The sequence below is a fragment of the Hippocampus bargibanti genome, linkage group LG01 (genome assembly GCF_051943395.1).
Source record: "Hippocampus bargibanti isolate YZ-2025 linkage group LG01, ASM5194339v1, whole genome shotgun sequence".
NCBI classification, from domain to species: domain Eukaryota; kingdom Metazoa; phylum Chordata; class Actinopteri; order Syngnathiformes; family Syngnathidae; genus Hippocampus; species Hippocampus bargibanti.
In genome coordinates, this window is record NC_142734.1 from 27,512,925 (window position 1) to 27,521,579 (window position 8,655).

Below are 8,655 nucleotides of genomic sequence, written 5' to 3' on the forward strand. Positions count from 1 at the left end.
CGCCTTTGTGGAGAGGAAAACGTGATTCTAATTTGCAATGAAACAATACCATGAATGAAACAGGTGAATTTCAGCGGCACTTTGACAAGACCCAATGCTAATGTTAGCATCAATATACTTCTGTGAGAGACAGCAGAAAGCAAGCGTGCAAGCTAATCAGAAGTGTGCAGGCTCACTAGCAGTAGCTTCGCCTATAGACCTGGATATTTGACTTTCATTCCGATCGTTTGGCTGGATTTTTTTTTACCAATCATGAGGAACAGACAACTCATATTAAATTCATATTAATGCCTGAAATAATGTCTGAAAATAATGTATGCCCAGACGCCCGGCGTACAATTTACAGAACGTCCCCGCCCAGGTGGTAGACAACTTTTCCAAGAAAAAAAAACAACTTTTTTTTTCAAATCAAACGTTTTCTTTATTGAATAAAGCCAATGTTTGAACGAAGATTTCGAAATCGGAATAATTTATTCCGATTTCGAAATCTTCGTTCGTTTTGGAAATTTCAAAATTTCGGTTAGTTTGTCAATTTGCATACTCAGCACGGCAGCCAATCAGAAGCCTGGTTTCTGCTTCCGGACTTCCCCGAGGCGATGCCAGCGTGACCTAGTTTGTTATGAACATTCGGCCGCTAACTTCCGGGAGGCTGATAGCCAAGTAAACAAAACAGTTGACAGCGAGCGCGATCATTGTTTTGTAAGCTTATGCCTTTCATTTTCGGTTTTGATGAATGAAAGTCTTCGCGTTTTAGTACGATGGTGATATCGTGTGTGGTTGATGGCTGTACGAACCGTTTTGTGAAAGGATCCGGGTTAAAATTTCACCGAATAACGATCGCTGAAGGAAGGAAACAAACCGATTCGTTTGTCAAATTGCATACTCGGCGCGGCAGCCAATCAGAAGCCTGCTTCGTGCTTCGGACTTTCCCGAGCGTTATAAGGTTGTTCATTTGCATATCATTTTCCAAAGTAGACGCACAGAACCGCAGCCCCAGAAGAAATATTCAAAAGAAGCCAACAAAATTTATGACGCTACAAAACATAAACGTACATTATCCCGTGACTGTAAAGCGTCCTTGAACGTTTTGAAAGGCGCCTGGAAATTAAATGTAATATTATTATGATTGAAAGCATTGTGGAAAGAGGAGTTCACGCGCCTTGTAGCAGACGACGCAACGCAAACATTGCATTGTGCAACATGCCGAATAGTGTATGGACAAATGACAACTGGAGCAAAATCATCAGCAAGGGATATTTATGATAAATAAAGCAAGGGAGTATTTGGGGTAGGTACATCCTTAATAAAAAAATCCTTAATACTAAACTTTTTGTCATACGTTTCAGACACTGTTAATGGTGAGTATCATTCCTTTCATCACTTTGCTGCTGTGAAATGTAAATTTCTCCACTGTGAGACTAATAAAGGCAAATCCAATCCAATCCAATCCAATCACAAGGTTATTTTAAATAATATATTCTGACATTTTGTTGAAATCATGTGCGCACATGCTTGCGCGCTTGTGTGTGTGTGTGTGTGTGTGTGTGTGTGTGTGTGTGTGTGTGTGTGTGTGTGTGTGTGTGTGTGTGTGTGTGTGTGTGTGTGTGTGTGTCTGTGTGTCTGTGTGAGTGGCTCTCACTGAAAAACATTTCTAAATATTTTACTTTTATGGCTATCTTAGTCAAAAAGGTTCCCGACCCCTGCGTTAGAGAAACACAAGCACACTGTGAGTAGCACGTGAAACAGGAAAGGGGGATGACAGAGCTTGATTGCACTACAAAGAAAACACAAAAGTGAAAAGGTGAGAAAATGGATAGAAAACAGTGAAATCTGGACTCGTTTCAACTTTATTGATAGTTCAAAAGCAGAGTTTAGACTGCAAGTTTAAAATATCCCACCAACTAGGATCCACAAATAGCCTGCAGCGGCACATAATAACAGTCCACCCATCTGTATAATTTGAAGAGAAAAGACAAGCAAGGGAACCAGCTATTAATGACGTTTCTAGTCACTAGAAACACACAAGAATCTAGTGTGTCTGCCCGCATCTGTTGCTGCTGCAATATCACAACTTCCATGCAAGATGTACTTCCATGCCAGAGGTCCTTGAGACTCCATCCATCAACCCAGCTAAACAGAACACAATTGATGAGGAACTGGGTAAAACGATTGCAAGTGATTTTCAGCCATTTTCAATTGTGGATGACAGAAAATATACTCATGCTCTCAATCCAATGTATGCGATTCCGATCAGGACATTTCCCCATTGTAAGGCTATTAAAGGCTTCTGATTCTGATAACACGTTCTCAAAGAATCATACCGTGTGGGGCGTCCTGGTAGTCGAGTGTTTAGCACACCGGATTCACAGTGCAGAGGTCGCCGGTTCGCGTCCCGGTCCAGCCTCCCAGTGTGGAGTTTGCATGTTCTCCCCGGGCCCGCGTGGGTTTTCTCCGGGTCCTCTGGTTTCCTCCCACACTCCAAAAACATGCATGGCTGGCAGCTTGACCACTCCAAATTGCCCCTAGGTGTGAGTGTGAGAGTGACTCTTGTACGTCTTTGTGTGCCCTGTGATTGTCTGGCAACCAATTCGGGGTGTCCCCCGCCTCGTGCCCGAAGACAGCTGAGATAGGCACCAGCACCCCCCGCGACCATAATTAGGAATAAGCGGTACGGAAAATGGATGGATGGATGGATATATGTGTGTGTGTGTGTGTGTGTGTGTGTGTGTGTGTGTGTGTGTGTGTGTGTGTGTGTGTGTGTGTGTGTGTGTGTGTGTGTGTGTGTGTGTGTGCGTGTATTGCTTGTGTGTGTATTTAAGGTTGGGCGGGTGAATATTATTGATTAAATGAACAGGTGCTCTAACAGCCAGTTATGTGCGCCAGTTCCCCCCGTTCTATGTGCACCAACTGTTCTGTGGCCATCACATAACAAGGAGTCCATGAAATATGACCTTCGACTGGTCTTGATTGGTTGACAGGCCTGATGACAAAATGTACATGGCGACACGGCCCAGAAAAGAGGAAGTGAAACTTCCTGTATGCAAATCCGACTGTCGGAGAGTAGTCAGGCTCCCGTTCGGCCAGACTTTGTAATCATTAAGGACGACGTGCGCAGAGAACTAAATCAACTCGCGGGTTGGTGTACTTTTTCTTTACTTGCGTGTGTTAGCGTCGGAAAAGAAGAAGAAAGCGAGCAAGGAAAAGACATAAACATATGTTGCTTTCTAACTTTCGCATTGGTGACCCGTAGTCTCGTTGCAGGAAATTGCACCAAATATGACAACATGAGTGAGGTGATGTATGCTGTCGTCAACAAGCACAAACCGCACCCGCCGCGTGAAAACAGGTATGCGGGTATATTCATATACAGTAAAGTCTCGTTATATCGATATTCAAGGGAGCCCGAAAAAATATCGATATAACCGGGACTATCGATATATCCGACCCTGTTTGCATGTAATTTTCTCCGTGCGTGCATAGAAATAGTATCGATATAACCGGGACTATCGATATATCCGATATCGATATAACGAGACTTTACTGTACTTCCTAATCCTCCTCTTTCCTTGTTTATTAGTCATTCCTTCCTTCCTTCCTTCCTTCCTTCCTTCCTTCCTTCCTTCCTTCCTTCCTTCCTTCCTTCCTTCCTTCCTTCTTATTTCCGTCACTAACTCTGTCATTCTATAGTCTAAATGACACCTTTTTCCTCATTTTCTTCCTTTGTAACATTCTTTTTTTTCCCTCATTTACTACTCACGTCTTTTCTCCTTTTCCTATTTTGGACGTTCCCGCACACTTCACAGCTCCCATCACTATGACAACGAGCTACCAACGACAAAAGCACCTTTATACAGCGTGGTCGGAGCTCCGGAGGGCGCTGTGAGCTTCAATCGCACTACCAACCGCACTGCAGGATTAGTGGGATTAGTGGTTAGCGGCGGTGTGGAGCAGGTGTCAGGTAAGGAGCAACCCGCCCAGGAATACACTTAAATGTCATTCTCACAAAGTGTCCCTGATTCCCTTGAAATGAGCTTCACAAATCAAAGTCATTCTGATTGTTGGAAGACAAGATATAGAATAACATTCTTTTTTTCTACCGTTTTTGTACTTTTTCTTACTTGGGTTCTTCTCAACTAATAAAAATAAAACACCTGAGCTACGAAATATTCATACAATTCTACACATTATGATTATCTATCCATTCAGCCCCACTCCATCCATCCATCCATCCATTTTCACCCTTTTCTTCTTATTATTATTATTATTATAAATTATGACACATTCGTTCCAGGCACACCCAACGATTATGAAGACTTGTCCACCTCGGTGACTGATATGAACGACACGGGTGTACGTGACGGTCTCGGTCAGTGGATATTCTTCCTGTTTTCAAACTAGCTAGGGAAGATGTGAAAAGCGAGGGAGAAAATGGATGATTGGTAACCGAGAAAATAGATGAAAAGTGAGTGTGGAATTAGGTCACAAGTGCAGAGTGGAAAGAATGTAAGGCAGGATGGAGCGGAAAGTTTACAAGGAGAGAAGAACATAATGAAAATAAAGAGGCGACAGACAAGTAAACAAGCGAAGAGCTGACGAAATCGTGGAAAGGGATGACTGACAAATGAGCAAGGGATGCAATTTTGTGCTAAAGAAATGATATACATTAAAGTAGCACGTTGGGCTGTAAAATTAAATAAGCAAGTCATTAAAGTTCTACGGTAGTGTATATGGATTTTATTTGGGTTCTTTTTTTAGAATTTAATTACCGGGTACAGAAGCCAAGAGGACCCAGAACGCCACCTGCTGGTTGGACATGAAAACCGTCCATGAGCCACAACTGGTCGAGTTTGGAATGTGCATCATCTGTTTGTTGTTGTCTAAAATAAATTTAATTTTCGAAATCTAGTCTGAAGCATTTTAAGGAGCATTTAATCACTCATTTTTGCAACTAGCATATCCTGTAAATACCATGAATAAGTATCATAGTTTACCAAGCCTTCCCTGAAAATTGAGAAAACTTGAGTGAGCTTGGAAGCTAGCACGGAACAAAGAACACAATTATTACTGTATTTCAATGTTTGGCAAATGGCGGATACATATGAAGCTGTATAAGGTCTACATTTTCAGTTCGCTCCTGAACACAGAGGAGCCTTTAGTGTCTTTGTTTTGCAACCGGTCGCTGAGCACTGAGAAACATACATCTTAGTTTAGCAAGTAGCCCCTGCTACGTGATAATGTCATTGCCTTCTTAGCATAGCTAGTGGATGATGAACAGAGAGAAGCTGCATTTATCATTCTAATTAGCGGCTAGTAAATAAAATATCAAGATGGAATAGTCTCATCCTTTTAAAACTATAACCGCAGCATTAAATGAAATAGCACTTACGATGGAATGTGCATGTTTTTTAATACACACACACACACAATAAAAATAATAATAATAAACAGCCTTATGTAATGGAAACTTTTTGCAGGTCAGAAATGATACTGAGAAGCATTAAGCAGGTTAGCGTGTAGCGTGTAGATTTGGTGTGCTAATAATATAGGGGGGGGGCAATCTTGGTGGATGTTTTTTTTTGCAAATAACAGCAATTGATTTCAATACATTTCAGTGAGCCATATAGTGTTTTACGTTTGCTTTTTTTATTTTAATTTTAAGCTATATTAAGCATGTGTTTTGTGTCATTTGAAATGTGCATCTCAAAATAGAATTGAAATTGAATATTCAGTTCATTTCAGTTTTTTAACACTTTAATTAAAATTTGTAACAGTTTAACAGACGTTTTGGAATTGTTTTTGGTTGATTGTCACAATTTCTGATTTAAAAAAATGAAAATCACCATTTTACAAATGTTGTAAAAAAAATTGCCATTACAGAAATCGAAATTGAAAATCGCCATTTTAGACATTTAAAAAATGGGCAATCATCATTTTAGAAAAAACATTAGAAATTTGCCATTTTAGAAAAAAATAGAAAATTTCCATTTTACAATTAAAAAAAAATAGTAATTTGCTGTTCCTAATTGAACCTCTAGATGACAGCTCTTAGCACACGCAAGTAACAGTGATACTGGCCAATTTATTTATTCTACATCTGGGCCAGATGCTATTGATTGTATGATGGGCCGGATGAAAATTGACCATAGGCCGCATTTGGCCCCCGTGCCGGACATTGGACATGTCTGGTGTACCCTGTCCTCACCGCTACACAATTAGCGTCTTAGCTTCGCAACCAACTTTAACATTGACATCTGTGCAGGGAGAAGCAGAAACGAGACTGCCAAAACGAGCGATGAGTGATTCGATTTCACGTGATGATGCGATTTAGAAAGCGGAGCTTGTTGCTAGGCAACATAGCAGCTCCCCTTTCAAGTTTCCCTTCTTGTTGTATATTTTAAACATTCAGGTCAACGTGAAGCTCATAGGTAACCATGGCAACGACCTAATCATCCCCGTTGCTCAGTCTCCGTCCCAACTGCTCCGTCACGGGTTGGAGGGCGGTCTTGAGAGGCATCCATGTTGCAAAAGGAAGTCGCGGTCCTTGTCGCGATGTCATTTCCTGCTTCTTAAAACCACCCAAAGCAAACATTCCTCATCTGCGGTTCATTTTCTTTTTCCTGGCCATCATTTTTGGTCTTCGTCCCTCCTTTTTTTCCCCCTCTCAGCCATCCTCCTCTGGTGTGTGTGTCTGTGTGCGCGTTTGTGTGAAACTGGAAAAAAAAGATGAAAACATCAAGTGAAGAAAATGACAGGGGGGCAGACGCGGTGGAATGATTACAGGCTTCAACGTTTTAAACCTTAAAAGTCAGCAGACGTTATTTTGGGCCCGGACCTCCTCTGAGGAATGCTGCTGGTTCTGCTGGCTCACACCCTGTGACCACGTGACCCATCAGTTCTCACTCATGAGGAGGCTGTCGTCATAGTAATCAGAGCAACCCCCCCCCCCCCCGCCCCATCCCCAACACACACACTCACACCCAGCAGAAAGTAAGCCTACACGCCTTTTTTCCAGTTGAGAGGTTGCCAGTTTGAATCTCAGCTCCTTCCTAGAGCTCCAGCTTGCTTCCAAAAACATTTTATCGGATAAACTTTGGTAAAGACCCTCCAACTGCTCATGGGTTCAAATGTGAATGTATGTGAATGATTTTTTTCATGTATGCCCACTGTCAACAAATCACCTATAACCTCTTAATTTGCAACTCACCCCCAAACATATCAAAACATTTAGTGCTTTAATTGGCAAGTCCTGAACATAGAGGAGCCTTTAACACCTTAATTCAGAAAATCGCCCTCCCCAGGCGCCAGAATAGTTGGACATTAATCTTGTAAAATGAGCAAGCGGTTGATGAATATGGGGGAGAGTTTAGCATCTTAATGAGCAATACGGCTTTGAATATCGATGAGCATTTAGCCTCTTCACTTAGTTTAGTAAAGACTCCTAATTTTTCCAATAGTCGAGCAATCTGTCAATCATATTCACATTGACATTTGCTAGTAATCAGTCCATTTTTTTGTACATATGAGGCCTGATATTTACTGGTGCGTGATCCAATTTTTGGCTCAAATTGACCTTCCTTTTCCCCGCTGATGAGCCCATTGTTTGTCTAAATAGGTGTACTCTGCTTCTCGTGACCATTTTAAACCAGGAGTGTTTAGCTTATTTTTTTGCCGTGAGCCATATTGTAGTTGCGGTTTCCTCTCCAGGGCTGTTACGAATTTGGGGAATCCATTAGAATGTTTCATCTTCTCCACATATCACATACAGAACATACAACAAATTAAGAAAGAGCTAGTTTGCAAATCTGAAGTCAAGAATAATGACTTTTATTGTGGTTGACATCCAAAAATGTGAAATTTTGGCTCAGATTTTAGCAATCATCATGGAATTTAACAAGTTTGATTTGCTTTTGCAGGCCGAATAAAATGATGTGGCGGGCCAGATCTGACTCCCGGGACTTGACTTTGTCACCTGTGGCTTAAACTTTTTCTTTGCATTTTGTGTACATGTATTTGGATACGGTGTATACATCCCACAGCCACCTGGGGGCGTATTTGACATACTGGAAGGGAATTGCCGTGATTTGCTGTAATGGTCGGCTTCTGTTTTTGGGTGACATCATCTCTCGCATTCACACATTTGTGCTGAACCTCTTGGGGGCCTGTGTGTGTCCAACCCATTTTGCTCTCCTCGTCCGAGTGATGAATGATGCGTGGATGGGTGAAGAGGTAGTGTGTGTGTGTGTGTGTGTGTGTGTGTGTGTGTGTGTGTGTGTGTGTGTGTGTGTGTGTGTGTGTGTCGTCCATGTTGCTTTGCTCCATTCAAAGTGCTGCACCAATATCTCCCCTTCGCTCCCTCTCTCCACATCTGCTTAAAGAGGAGAAAAACAGCAGAATCTGGATGGAGCATACTAGTCAATTGCACTTTGGGGAGGGGAGATTTTCTATCTTGGAAGCATTGTTTTACATCGAATTTGTCAATTCTCGAGCCAACCTATAATTAATCCATAATAGATACTCTTCATAAGATGTCGTGTTTAGTTTAATGGAGCATTAAATGAGTATATCGTTAGGTAGGTATCGAAAAAATAATAATTGCCCCTTGAATTGGCTTTGGGATGGTACAGTCCAGATAGGGGTTTCACATACATACACACA

General features: G+C 41.7%; 1 pseudogene across 1 annotated transcript; it reads left to right on the forward strand.

Moving 5' to 3' along the window:
• The first annotated feature begins 3,007 nt into the window (after window positions 1-3,007).
• On the forward strand, window positions 3,008-5,789 carry LOC148903684 (uncharacterized; annotated as a pseudogene). Its single transcript, XR_016116329.1, has 4 exons — window positions 3,008-3,135; window positions 3,262-3,346; window positions 3,804-3,958; window positions 4,292-5,789. The product of XR_016116329.1 is annotated as an uncharacterized LOC148903684 (transcript).
• The last annotated feature ends 2,866 nt before the right edge of the window (window positions 5,790-8,655 follow it).